The sequence below is a fragment of the Solanum tuberosum genome, unplaced genomic scaffold (genome assembly GCF_000226075.1).
Source record: "Solanum tuberosum cultivar DM 1-3 516 R44 unplaced genomic scaffold, SolTub_3.0 scf00070, whole genome shotgun sequence".
Classification (NCBI taxonomy): Eukaryota; Viridiplantae; Streptophyta; class Magnoliopsida; order Solanales; family Solanaceae; genus Solanum; species Solanum tuberosum.
In genome coordinates this window covers 1,978,348-1,993,372 of record NW_006238996.1, presented here as the reverse complement: position 1 = coordinate 1,993,372, position 15,025 = coordinate 1,978,348, and the positions used below count along the sequence as shown (strand labels likewise).

Genomic DNA, 15,025 nt, shown 5'->3' with positions numbered 1-15,025 from the left:
AACTGAACCCCGAACACCCTTAAATATTAATAATAGATACATCAAATTAAGATGCATAAAATTTTCAAAATTAATTGTGTATGTATCTTAAAAATCCTCAATTACCCCTCTAATTAAGGAAATTAGTTACAACCAATTAATTTAAATTAATAAAATATGATCTCGATCTTAAAATGCGGCAGATACATGTATCTCGCGGATTCAGACTCACTTATCCTAAGCACGAGATATGATAGAGGAAGTAGTATTTGAAACTATCAGGAATCTTGGTAATTAGGACCTAAACTAGTGGAATTTATGTAGTTTGCCCCAATGTAATACCAATTACTCCCTCTGTCCCTGATTACTCATCCAATTTTCATTTTTACTAGTCTATTTTGACAAATTAAGATAAAAATAATTTTTTTGTCAATTATATCCCCAATTAATTAATTTTCAAAAAAAATAAAAAATTTTAAGAAACTTTTTAAGATAAACTCAATATATCAATTAAGCGTGAAATGCAATAATCAGACAATTGGTCTATTTTGCCCCCATTCTAACTTTCTGATTATACAAGCTACCCAAATCGACTCCTTCCTCCTTGGGTTCCGTTGTGCTCTTCTCCTGTCTCTTTCTCACAGGTTGGCATACATCAACTTCTCTATTGTGGATGGCGACAACGATGGCGGAGGACAGCACTTTGAAGATGACCTGTATGCGATGTCCACTGACGATATTCTTAGGGTTGCGCTTCTACTTGACAACAAAATTTGAATTTTAAAGATTCCAAATTTACTTTATTTAAATCTTGACACTCTACTGTGGATTTTAATTTACTTGATTTGAATGTTGAATTTTAGGAAGAGCTGCAGAGAACGAATCTAGAATTGGACTCATTCAAGGAAAAAATAAAGAAGAATCAGGAGAAAATTAAGTTGAACAAGCAACTTCCTTACTTGGTCGACAACATTGTTGAGGTATCTTATTATTACTTTGAAATGCTCCCTATTTACAAAATGATGAGAAAAGAATATGAGTGGGTTATGGTTTGTAACAACTTCTAATTTTGGTGAAAAGAATGGGTTTTGCTTGTTTGTTTGGTGTTTTAGAGTCTCAGATATCTCGTCTAGTTGCTCTATAATTGGGTAACTGATATCTTCTGCGTGTTTGTTGTTAGATAGCTACTTCTAGGCGTCTATATTCCAGAATTATGAAACCAAGGCTTTTATACCCTCAATAAAAGCTTTGGGAGTGTTTTAGTACACTATTTTCTAATAGTGTAAGTAGACGCGTGGCTCTGTTCCTTCAATTTTTTATTTGTTTTGTTGGGCATCAACTTCTCTTGGAATAAGAATTGTAATCATCCTTCAGTACAGATATTGATGGTCAACGGATAAGGTAGCATGGAAATTTTTTGAATATCTAAAAAAAGAAAAGAAAGCATTTCAGGATGAGGCTATAAACCACAATATAGCTAATGAGAAGGCATTTAGTGGAAGAGAATACAACGACGAGAACAACACCAACAATGCCTCAATCTCAAATGATTCAGGTTTGATTATATGATTCTGACCATATTTCTCCAATTAAATTCATCTCACGCCAACATTAAATAAAATACAAATTAAAAAAGTATTAAAAATTATTTATATTTTCTTATGGCATATAAATATCTAGTAAGGCCAAAAGACTCCTAAAAAGTAAACAAACTACAGTAGACGCACTAACATGACTAAAACATAGTGTCCACTTCCTACCATTGTGTTGTAGAAAGAACCTATCCTTTCCATCTCCCAAGTCATTTAAATTCTTCCTGAGGTGTGGATGGAATCCTGGCCTGTTCACATTTTAGAAACAGTGGCCTGCTTTCGGAGGTAGGATGTGTAAGTTTGGGTAAAGTTGTTTCAGAGGTATTTGATCTATCCATTTGTCCTCCCAGAAAGACACTTTCAAGCCATTTCCCACCTTGAAACTGATTCTGGATGGTAATAGTGGTCAAAGGTTTCTAATTTATATCTTGGTGATGCATCCTGTAACACCCCAGAAAATTTTTGAGCTAAGACTCGAACCTTTCTTCGTAATGAGTGAGATATTACCAAGGAATTTAAAATTTTCTTAAGTGTTAAGGTCACTAGATGTAGTACTTTGAGTTCCAAGAAGAATTAAAGAGAATTTATTCGATTCATTCCTTAGTTCTTCTGAGTTTAGGGTCAACTTCAAACGACCATAACTCAGGATGAGTTAGGTGTACCATAAGAAGGGAAATGAAAGTTCTTTGAATTATCTTTCCAACGCCACTGAGTTTGCTAAGTTTCGAGTTCAAATGAGTGAGATATGCCTTTTTGAATCAGGCTGTCCAATTAAGGAAAGTTAACCGAAAATAGTGAGGGGAATTTTGGTCTTTTCCTTACCCAATCAGGTTTAATTCCTTTTTAGCAAGGTTTTAGGTGTCTTACCTGATTAGGTTCAGTTTTATAATCCTAATATACACCTAGGGTTTTAGTTGAGAGCTCAAGAAGAGAAAAGAGGAGAAAAGAGGAAAGGATCAAATCGTTCGTCGAGGTTCTTGAGTTTTATTGCGGATTTTCGCCATGGGTTTGATCCCTAAGAAGTATGTAAGCTTCCATAGTGTTGGGTTCATTCACCCACACTCCAATCATGTTAATTTCAGCGTTAAATTCGTTCTACAAAGTTGAAGGTTTGATGTTCTTGAATTATGTTCTTGGAATTGGCTTTCGTTCTTGAGTTTAGATGAGATTGATGAGTTCTTGAGGAAATTGTGTCGATTTTGAGTTGTTTTTTATTAGATTCTTGTGTACATGTATTAGGTATTTGAATCTAAAGTGAAATTGAGAAAAAGAATTGAATTTAGGCGAATTGGGGTTAGAAAACGAAGAAGGAAAAAGTCGGGCATAAACTGGGTACCAGACGGTCACGGACCTGTTCCTCAGAAACAGAACTTTTCTCTCCGCGACGCGGAGTGGTCACGGACCCCTCTGCCTCAAAATTTATTTCGCGACCAAATATTAAAATGCATCTCCACATCGCAGACTTGCTTCCAGACAGTGATTTCTTGATCGTTTCTCATGTTTAACTATCTAAAAACACTCTTAAACATCACAATATCTTTGCTGTCACAAATCATAACCTTGAATTCATAATTCAAATTCAAGGTAGAGTTAAGAGTTAAGTCTTAAGAGTTCTTTCGAATTATTTAAGAAAGTCTCTTTTAATCTTTTTGAGGAGTCTTCTACAAATTCAAATAACTTGTTTCAAGACTCGAACAAGTAAGTATGAGAATGAGGAGAATGTTTTCATGAGTCTACTTTATCATTTACGAGACCCTTCATATCATGAACCATAACTCTGTAATTCATAATTCACAATCAAGAGAGAGTTAAGAGTAGAGTTCAAAAAAGTCTTTGAGTTCAATTGTGAATCCTTTGAGATCTATTATCAATTTGAACTCAGTTTTGAGGAAGTAAGTATGAGAATGAGAAGATTTGTATGCATAAAAATCCATAATGTTCTTTAGACCCTCGAGTCAAGTCGCTCATGCCCATAAATTCCGCATGAACTTCGTAAACTGAGCATCTTTGAGAGGAGTAGTATCTTCAAGTTCTAAGTCTTGAGTATTGAGTTCCTAATCCCTTTTGAGAGTTTATTCCTAATCATGGGACTATTACATATTACCCATGAAGTCCTTGAGTTGAGTTGTTCATGCACATAATTCCGCATGAACCGTATGAGTCAAACATTCTTGATATGGAGTAATATCATGAAGTCCTTGAGTTGAGATTGTTCATGCCCATAATTCCGCATGAACTCTCTGAGTTGTGTATTCTTAAAGCGAGTATTACCATTGAAGTTCTTGAGTTCTGAGTTGTTGAGTATCGAGTTCTATGTATCGTTATTGAAAACCTTGAATTGAGTCGTTCACGTCCATAATTCGGCATGAACTTTATTCTGAGAAGTCTTTTACAAAAAATTTCTAAAACTTGATTTAAGACTTGAGCACTTGAGTTGAGAAAGAGTAGAGTCGAGTTTATTTCTTTAAAATGATATATGTAAACTAAGTATTCCCAAGAGTAAATGTTTTCACATTTAAAAGAAAAGGAAACTGAGATTTCCAAAAGAGTTTTGAGCAGTTTAAGTAACATCTCTTTTTAGAGAAAGATTTTGAGTAATAATCTCAAACCACAGAAAGAGTTATGTTTTTAAACATATGAGCTGAGTATATTTTTGGGAGTAGTATTGAGCACCGATAAGGGGATGACTTCAGTTAACTCAAGTCTCTATAAACTATGTAGCCAACATGGGTAGAAAGGGTCATACATTTTAGATGATTCCTTAAAGGTTTTAGAATAGACTAGTGGATCCACTTAATTGAGAGGTTCTATACCCTAGCAAAGTATAGGACAGTTCTGACAACATGGGTGACACGTTGTATCATCACATAGCTCATAGTGATGGTTTTGTCCCGACTTCCATCTTTGTCAGTTAGAGGCTTCATCGATAGACAATAGAGTTTCAGAAGTCTGTTCATTTATTTTGTTAAATGTTTTGAAGACTTAAGTTTCCTATTTTATGGCGAGTTGAATATATTATTTTTATTCAGTTTTTAAGCTTTGTATGCTTGAGTTATTCTTCCGCTTGTAGTCAGCCAAGATGAGGGTTCCCTTGGGGACCAGCAATGGTTCTCAAGTGCCAGCCACGTCTAGGGTGTAGACTTGGGTCGTGACACATCTATAGGGGGCGGATCACCATCTTTGTCATCCACATATCCACCGTTTCATATTTTAATTTGATAACCTCTTTCCATATCATATTTTACATGTTACAAATTTCCAGAGCCATTTCATCATTAGGCTTTTGTTTTGCATCTTCATATCCCTAATCCCCATTCCCTTTTCCTTCTTGATTTTTGTTGCTTCCTCCCATTCGATTAGATGGAGTTTTTTTTCTTGTCTTCATTTCTATGATAGAAGAAATTTCTTCTTAGAACATATATCCTCTTTATCGCATCGCTTAGAGCAGGTAACTCAAGAATCTTATATGCAGGAAGTGCATCAAGAACAATTAGCCATGACAATCTGCCTCTTAAAGAGAGGGACTGACTCTTCCATTTGGTTAACTTCTTTTCACACTTTACTATCACCCAATTCTGGATCTCTTTAGATTTACCTTTGGCTCCTAGGGGCATGCCTAAATAGATGGTTGGTTACTGCCCTACACTACCACCCAAGACTACTGCCTAGCTATTCATATTTGCAACTTCATTGATAGGATAAATGAAGTTCTTTCCCTAGTTGATATTTAGCCCAAAGTCTGCTTCAAAAATGATGAATATCACCCTCAGGATTAGCATCTGTTCAGTCACTGCCTCACAAAACACTTGAGTATCATTTGCATATTGCAGGTGAGTTATATCAAGATTATTTATTGCTTTGTTATCCACCTAAAATCCCCTGGCCTAACATTCTCCTTAGTTGTTTGAATCATGTTGCTTAGTCTTTCCATTGCTAAGATTAATAGAAAGGGTGACAAGCCTCTCTTCATGAAAATAGACAGCAAGACAGCACATTGTACCCAAGGAACTACCAAAACAAGTGGGGGAACATATCAAAATCAAGGGTGTGTAGGAACTTAAAGGGCTGACCATTTATATGAAGTTTGAAAGTAATGGTTCGAGAATTAGGGGAAAAGGAAAAGCTACAAATACATGATGAATGTGAAGATAATATTATGGAATGAGGATTAAATTGCAGAGATAAAGAGGAGAATTATCAACAACATTTTTTTTTGGAATGGAAAGTAACTGTCGTATGTTTGCAGGAAACAAAGTTAGAAGGTGAAAATGTGGAGGAAATTAGACAAGTGTGGGACAGAAGGGGAGTTGAATTTGGTCAACTGGAGGCTAGTGGTACTAGAGGGGGGATTCTAATGCTTTGGGATAGTAAGCATTGGGAGGGGAAAGTTGTTCCAATACTCTGACTTATGGATTCAAATTAACAAATTGTAATTTTGAATGGCATATGATAGGGGTGTTTACACCTACCTGCAAACTTGAACGACAAGAAGTATGGTGGGAAATTAGAGTTGTTGGGAGTTTACTGTCTGCACCTTGGATCTAGGGGGTGACTGCAATATTGTTAGGTATAGTTCAAAGAAGAAGAATTGTTCAACGAACTCCATTGTGTGATTGAATTTTTTGATATGATTGAGGATGTGGAGTTTATTGATCCTCAACTAGAGGGATGTAATTACATATGTATAAGGGACAACAATATAAAATATGGCTCCAGAATTGATAGAATAATGTACTTTATTGAATGGAGGGAAATTCAACTATGTAAGCAGGAATTGATGCCAAGCAACTGTTCAAAATTTGAGATTTCTCACCAATTGCACCCATAAAAGTGGCAGTTGGACCTATACCAAATCCTATTTTAAATTTGAAGGGTGATGGTTGGAGATTAAAGGCTTTAATGAAAGAATCAAAGAGTGGTGGACATCTTTTGAGTTTGAAGGAAGGCCAAACTATATCCTAGCTTTTACGTTGAAAGCTTTGAAACCAAATTTTAAAAGAGTGGAGCTGAATGAGTGGAGTAAGTGTTGGGATATATATTATTAACCATATGTTTAGATATAGTATTTATTATAGAATAATTATTTATTCATTTTTGATAGATCATATATTCGTTTATGGTGTTTGTTTACTTATATAGTAGATGATTTTGTGTATAGAGTTTTAGCTTATATACAGAGGATTAAATCATTGGTTCTTACAAGTATAAAGTTTTTTTTGTTCACAATCTAAGATGGGAAATGGACATGCCATCGGTACGATTGTAGCACAAGATTATATGTAGTTTATCTTGATTATGGGAATGATATAGTTCTAACTTCTTGTACTAGTGCATTTTGTATATATTGAAAGCAACCAAGTAGAGATAGTTGTTTTAGACTAACTGACAAAAGCATATTCTCTAAACTATTAAATGTACTCATATTCTTAATCTTGATATAACAATTATGACATGTATATGTTAATTATCGTTTGATTTTTAAAAGGTGAGATTCTAAGATAGGTCAATATTCCTGGTAGATTGAATGATTATAATATCTACTAGTGAAATAATAAGTTAGTTGACGAAATCCATGTCACGATATAAATATTGATGATATGTTTTTTTGAGAAGTTTATGAGTTTTCATCGTGTCAAACCTTGCAAGTGGATTTATGAATCCGACACATGAAATAAGTTAAGCAGTGCTCTAAAGGATATTGATCATTGAATTAAATTCGTTAGTAATTTAATTTGTTGATTAGTATATGTAATCTTAACATGGGGAATTACATATGTGTTTAATGGGAAATTTCAAAATATAAATAGAGGAGTACAATTACGAATTTCTAGTGAAATGATTTGTAATTTATTATGGTATGAATAATTCAAATTAATTATTTAGAATTATTTCTATAATATGAAGCCTCAATAATTAATTGTGTCGTCCCTATCGTGCCCATATTTAACTAGAACTCAGAATCTATTCTAAAGGGAAAAGGGAGAAGTATGTGTCTTTCTCTATTCTAAGGAAAGGAAGAAGTATGTGTCTTTCTCTATTCTAATGAAAGGGAGAAGTACATGACTTTTTCTATTCTAAGGAAAGGGAGAAGTACATGACTTTTTTATATTCTAAGGAAAGGGATAGGTACATGTCTTTTTCTATTCTAAGGAAAGACATGATGTTTCCTTTCCTCCATGGACTAGGAAGAAATCTCTATAAATAGAGGTTCTTCTAACCCTGAAAGGAGATAGGTTTTATATACGGTACTTTCCCAACCAAGTATTGAGAGTTCGGAAGTGAACTTGGGATCACTGTAGAAGACCACAGAACTGTCGTCCAGTTTGTGGACTAGCTTGTGGATTCGCTTGAAGGTATATGCTCACGCTTCAAGAGGTAATTTTTGAATTAAATTTCAGAAAGGTTATGTGCTCTAGCATGATTATATGTGTTTTAGCATAAGCCATGTGTTGTTTATTATTCATGTAAGTGGTATGACTATGATATGCTTCCACTGTGCATATAGTTTTCCAACAGTAAGACTATTATGGGAACCTAGGGGCTCAGAAGTAGAATGTTTTGAGACAATTAACTTAATTATAATAGATTTAGTTGCACAGATCTTTAGAGGAAGATGAAATAACAACTAGATTAGCTTTAACTATGGAATTTGAAGACATTGCAAAAAGAGAGGAAATTGCTTCGAGACAAAAGGTTTAGGGCTATGTGGTTAAAGCATGGGGATAGAAACAATAGGTTCTTCTACAGAACTGCAAATGCTCATAGAAGAATGAACACAATTACAAAGCTGAAAGTAAGAGGAGACATATTGAGCAATCACGAAGAGGTACAAAAGGAGATAGTTACATTTTATGAAAAGCTTTATTCAGAAATAGAAGACCGGAGGCCAAACCTAGAAATGAGGAACTGCCATATGACTGGTGCAGAGGAAAACAACCTGTTAAAGGCAATAATAGAGGAACATGAGATTCTACAACGTATCAAATCTTGTGCAGGTGACAAAGCACTAGGACAAGATGGTTTCTCTGTGTCTTTTTTCATCTAGTGTTGAGACACTATCAAATCTGATTTGGCAGCTACAGTACAAAATTTGCAGAAGGAAGCAATTTTTGAAAGAAGCATAATGCTACATTTGTAGCATTAATTCCAAAAAAAAGCGGGAGGCATAGAGCTAACTGATTTCAGACCGGTAAGCTTAATAGGAGTATACAAGATTATAGCCAAACTCTTGGTAGAAAGATTGAAGAAGATGATCCACATTTTAGTGGACAGACAACAAATGGCCTTCATAAAAGGAAGGCAAATCATGGATGCAGTATTGATAGAAATTGAGTGTGTAGAGTCTAGAAGAAGAAGCAAACAACCTAGAATCTTGTGCAAACTTGACATCCAGAAGGCCTATGATCAATTTATTGGAACTTTTTTATACTGATGATGCAAACAATGGACTTTGGAGCTAAGTGGATAAGATGGGTGAAATACTGCATTAGCACAGTGAAGTTCTCGGTCCTCATAAATAGGACCCATGTGGATTCTTCTCTTCTCAAAGGGGAGTGAGATAGGGTGATCTTTTATCCCCTTTACTATTCATCCTAGCAATGAAAGGTCTAAGTAACTTGGTACAGACAGCTAGGGAAAAAGAGTGGATCAGGGGATTTCAAGTGGACAATAGAGTTATAAATTACCTCTACAATATACAGATGACACTCTAGTTTTTTGTGGAGCTAGATGATGATACTAAGGGCGATTTTCATCATTTTTGAAGTTGTTTCTAGGATAAATATCAATTGGGGGAAGAGATACATATACCCCACTAATGAAGTGACAGAGCTGGATAATTTGGCAACTATTCTGGGTGGAAGAGTAGGGGAATTACCTACCATATACCTAGAATGCCTTTGGGAGACAAAGGTAAATCAATGGGGATTTGGTATGGGGTGATAGAAAAATGTGAGAAAAAGTTGACCAATTGGAGGAGTCAATACCTTTCTCTGGGGTAGATTGACCATGGTCAATAATGTTCTGGATATAATGCCTACATACAGGATGTCAGTATTCCCAGCCCCTGACAAGGTGATTAAGAGAATAAACATGCTAAGAAGGAATTTTTTTCGGCAAGGAAATGAAGACGAGAAAATTCCATCTTGTCAAATGGGAAGAGGCCATAATTAGCAACAAGGAAGGGGGGAGTAGGGATCAAGAATATGAAAATGCAAAACAAAAGCCTAATGATGAAGTGGTTATGGAATTTTATTACATGATTGAACATGTTGTGGAAGGAGGTCATTTGCGCAAAGTATGAAATGGAGGATAAATGGATTACAAAAGCAGTGACCATTCCTTATAGTTGTAGTATTTGGAGATCAGTTAGAAATATATGGCCACAATTCTTATCCAAAATAAATTTCAAAGTGGGGAATGGACTCCAAGTGGCTTTTTGGGAGGACAAGTGGATAGCTCAGAGAACTTTGAAGCAACTATTCCCTGATCTACACCTACTAAGCTTTCAACAACAAGTAATTGTTGCTGAAATGTGAACAGGTCAGGAATGGAACCTTCATCACAAAGAAATCTTAATGACTGGGAGGTAGAAAGGATAGGTGCTCTCTATAACACCTTGGCCCCTCAACACCCTAAATGGGGAAGAAGATACTGCAAGATGGAAGATAGGTAACAAAGGAGTTTTCTCTGTGAACTCAGCATACAAGAACCTCACCACTTCAAACAACATGATCGAGCAGTGGCCTTTGGAAGATGATATGGGGGACAAAAATTCCATATAAGGTTAATTGTTTCACATGGCTGCTGACCAAAGAAGTAGTACTGACACAGGAGAACATGAAGAAGTGGAAATACTAATTGTGTTCCAGGTGCTACTTATGTGAAGAACAAACAGAGACAGGCAACCATCTTTTTTTACACTGTAAATGGGAAAACCTGATATGAAGAATATTCATTTGTCTGAGGAAAATCACTTGGGTGAAACTAAGGAACATTGAAGGAGTATTGAAGTGCTGGATGAGAGTTGGCAATGCTACAGCAAAGGAGGAGAGATGGAAGATTGTCCCAGCTTGTATATGGTGGACAGTGTGGAAGGAAAGAAATCAAAAATGCTTTAAAGGAAAACAAAGTAATATGCAGAATTTTAAGATGATATGTCTGGCTTTGTACTATTATTGGTGCGAACAAAAAGTGTTTGGATAAACTAATGAATTTTTTTTTGTTTAAGACTATTTGTAACAAAAAGTACAAATAGGTCTCCTAGGTTGTAATACTTTTGGAAGGGGGACTACACTTTGATGTAGTACATCTGTGGATATGGACTAAAAAGTTACATGTCTCAATAAAAAAAAGAGGTGGAGCCCAAGCACATGGAAATCAGGAAAAGGTGAAAAGGAGTTGCTTAACAAAATTATTGTATTTGACAATATTCAGCAGGACAAACCTTTGTCAGATGATGAAGTAATTGAAACGACAAGTTTAACTACGGAGTTTGAAGACTATGCTAGAAAGGAAAAGATAGCTTGGAGGCAAAGATCAAGGACAATGTGGATTTAGCAAGGAGACAAGAACACTAAATTCTTCCGGAGGGTTGTAAATGTTCACAAGAGAGCCAATCACATTGATAAATTGGTGGTGGTAGGTAATGAACTAACAGAAGCAACAAATATCAAGAGGCAGGTGATTTTATTTAATAAGATGTATTGTGAGACTGAAAATTGCAGACCTGCTTACAACATGAATCCATGTGCAGTGATCAGCAGGGAGGAGCAGCAAGATTTATAGAAGCCTTTTGAAGAAGATGAGGTCCTGAAAAATTAAGATTGTTTATATATATATATATATATATATATATATATATATAATTTTTTAGTATGTAAACACAAAAAAATATTACTCCCTCTGTCCAAATTTATGTGACACTTTTCATTTTTCGAGAGTCAAATAATTTAAGTTTGACCGGTAATTTACACATGAAATCTTCAATTATTTTGAAATGAAATTTATATATTTGTAAACTACATAAATAATATTATAAGTCACAATAATTGGCAATTCAAAATATTTAAAGGATATATGAAAATTTTATGGTCAAAGATAGACTTGTTTGAATCTCAAATCCAAAAAGTGTCACATAAATTGGGTCGGAGGGAGTATAATTCAAATAAAATACTAGTTAAATATTACATTAACAAAATGTTAGAAAAAAATGTCATTTTTTGATAAATGTTAAGATATTTGAATTATAAATAAATATTTTATGTTTGATAAAAATAAAATGGAACTACTTGGACTACATATATAAATTATAATAATACAATAGTTGTTAGAAAAAAATGTAGTCATATTTTATCAAAAAAAAATAATCAACACAAACTAATCTTAAATAAATAAGTGAAGCATCTTTTATGTTCAATAATGTGTTTGTCATGTACTCTTCTTTAAAAGAAATAATGAACATGATACATTCAAATAATTTTAAACAAATTTATAAATATTTTGATTTCAACAAATATATTAATGAAGTTTCTTTGCAACTTTAATCAAACAACTTTTTTACAATAAATTCTATCAATTCTTGATAAACAAGCAACAAGGACAAAAATCAAAAGTTTAAGGGAAATAATTGGATAACTAATAAAGTTGGAGAATGAGAGATCCTTGATTTTTTTTTTTAAGAAAACAGTATGGAGCACAAGATTTTCTCGAAAATAAAAGTGTCTTCAAAAGAGTTGAATGAGAGTAAGGCTCTGTCATAGATTTGATTCATTCAGACTCTTTCAGACCCATTAAGAGATTTTCAGGTAGAAAAAAAGCACTTAATGACCAAATGTCTAACCATTTAGATTTAAGTGCAAATAAATGAAGCCTACAAGTTTTTTCATTAAGTGCTGGGAATTTAATGGGGGATGTGGTGGGTACTATCTAGAACTTCCATTAACGGGAAGTTTTTGAAAAGAGCCTCAATGCAACTTACATTGCACTCATCCCCGAGAAGAATGGAGCCAAAAAATAGAGAGATTTCAGACTAATCAGTCTGATTGGAAGTGTCTACAAGCTAGTTCCAAAATTCTTATGGAGAAGCTAAAGAAGGTGATGCCAAAGCTGGTAAACACTCAACAAATGATCTTTCTAAAAGGAAGACACTGATGTTTCTCTCATTGCAAACGAATGTCTGGACTCATGATTGAAGGATAAAACCCCAGCCATAATGTATAAATTGGACATAGAGAAGGCATATGATCATGTTAGTTGGGAACATTTTCTTGGAATTTTACGTAGTATGGGTTTTGAGAGGAAGTGGATTAGATGGATGAGGTTCTACATTAGCACTGTCAGGTTCTCATTACTGATAAATGGTTCTCTTAAAGGTTTCTTTCCAGAAAGCAGAGACTTGAGACAAGCCTCTCACCTTTCTATATTTGCTAGTCATGGAAGGCATAGTATGATCACAACAACTCACGAAAATGATGTAAGAGGCTATAATGTGGTCAAAGAAGTGAATACTGAATTGGAAATCTCCCATATGCAATATGCAATATGCAGAAGACAACTTTGATTTTTTGTGATGCAGAAGACAACCAACTAAAACTTTTGAGGATAATCCTTATACTTTTTGAGTTGATATCAGGGTTGCACATTAGTTAGAGAAAGAGTCACATCTTTCCAATCAATTATGTGCCCAAAATACAACATCGATTGGATATTTTGGGTGGAGAAATAGGGCAGTTACCCTCAACTTACTTGGATATGCTTTTGGGTGTCAAAAGCAAATCCAAAGAGATCTGGAATGTAGTGGAAAGATATGAGAAAAGATTTGTAACATCTCGAAATTTGAAATAACTAGGAAGAAGCTAATAATTGGAAATAGTCATTTTCGGAAAGAATGAAAATCTGGAAATTTGTTTAAGTTAGGAAAAGTTAAGTTTTAGTCAACTTCAAATAACCATAACTCCTAACTCATGATGATTTAGGTGTACTTCCATAAATGGTTGGAGATATCTTGAAATGATCTTTCAAACGCCGCCAAGTTTACACGATTCCGAGTTCGTATGAGTGAGTTATGCCTTTTGGAAGTTGGGTTGTTCGTATAAGAAAATGCCCAATCCGGATTTTGGAAGGGTAATTTAGTATTTTCCTTACCTAATTATTCTAATTCGTTTTTAGGAGATTAATTAGGGTAAAACAAGCTTTTGATCAGATTAGAAAAATTAGAGTTCACGCTAGGGATTGGAGAAAAGAAAAAATAGGAGAAAGGAGAAGAGGAAGCAAGATTCGTCGATTTCGTCAAGGATAGCTCGTGGATTTCATCGGGGGTGATCCCTAAAAAGGTATGTGAGATCACATAGCATTGGGTTAGTTCACCCACACGCCAATCATGATTCAATTCAGGAAAATATGTGTGATTTGAAAGTAAAACCTCTGAGTTCTTGAGGAAATTTGTTTGAATTCATGTGGGTTGTACTGTTGAAGTTTCTTGCGATTTGATTCATGTTTCCGTGTGTAATTTCGGTTTGAATCTATCATATATTGAGGGTATAAATGATCTTAAGTGTTTGGGGAAAGAACCATTGAATTTTAGAGGGTTTAGAGTTGAAAAACGGAGAAGAAAAGTCGCCAAACACCTGGGGAAGGGGTCGGGCTTCACGCCAGCCAGCGTGCCCCAAAGCAGTCCCTGAATGTGGGGTTCTTGGGAGACGCACCAGCCAGATCGCCCCAACTTGTTCTCTGAATGTTGAGGGCTGGCGCCCCGCGCCTCTCATAGCGCCAGAGACGCCAGTTCTCCCCATTCGTTCCCCACCTTTTCGTGCGTGTTCCTTAGTAATGTACCTATGTTTTCTAGTTGATTTCAACACTCTAAGGTACATCCAAACATCAGGAAATCATCCATAAACATGAGATCATGAACCTTGAATCCATAATCTAATTCAAGGAAAGTTAAGATCAAAGTCAAGAAAAGTAAGAGTCAAGTCAAGAGAAGTTCTTAGAGTTTTCCAAAAGTCTTTTGCAAACATTTTAACTTTGTTTTAAGACCTAAGTTTTGAGTTCAGTAAGGAGTAAAGTTCAAGTTGGTTTCTTCAAAAGTATATGGGGACTAAGTATCACATTTAAATAAGATCAGAAACTGAGATTTCCAAAGAGCATTTGGGCTATTTTTCAGAAAAAGTAATCGCTTTCTAAATGAAGCAAGAGGGGAAACTTTGATTTCCAAGATAACCTTTGAGCTAAGTTTTGAGCAATTATGTTTTTAAAACATAAAGAGCTAGTATATTTTTGGAGTAGTATTGAGCACATATATGGGGGAGAGTTCAGACAACTCACAGCCACCATAAACAATGTAACCATCATGGGTAGAAAGGGGTCATCCTTTTTAGATGAATCCTTTTCACAATAGACTAGTGGATCCACTTAGTAGTTCAGGTTCTATGTCGATATCCTGGTATAGGATGGCC

At 34.9% G+C, this 15,025-nt stretch overlaps 1 pseudogene; it reads left to right on the top strand.

The window, feature by feature from the left end:
* The first annotated feature begins 652 nt into the window (after window positions 1–652).
* LOC102583710 (26S protease regulatory subunit 6A homolog) overlaps window positions 653–15,025 on the top strand; it is a 30,107-nt pseudogene continuing 15,734 nt past the window's right edge.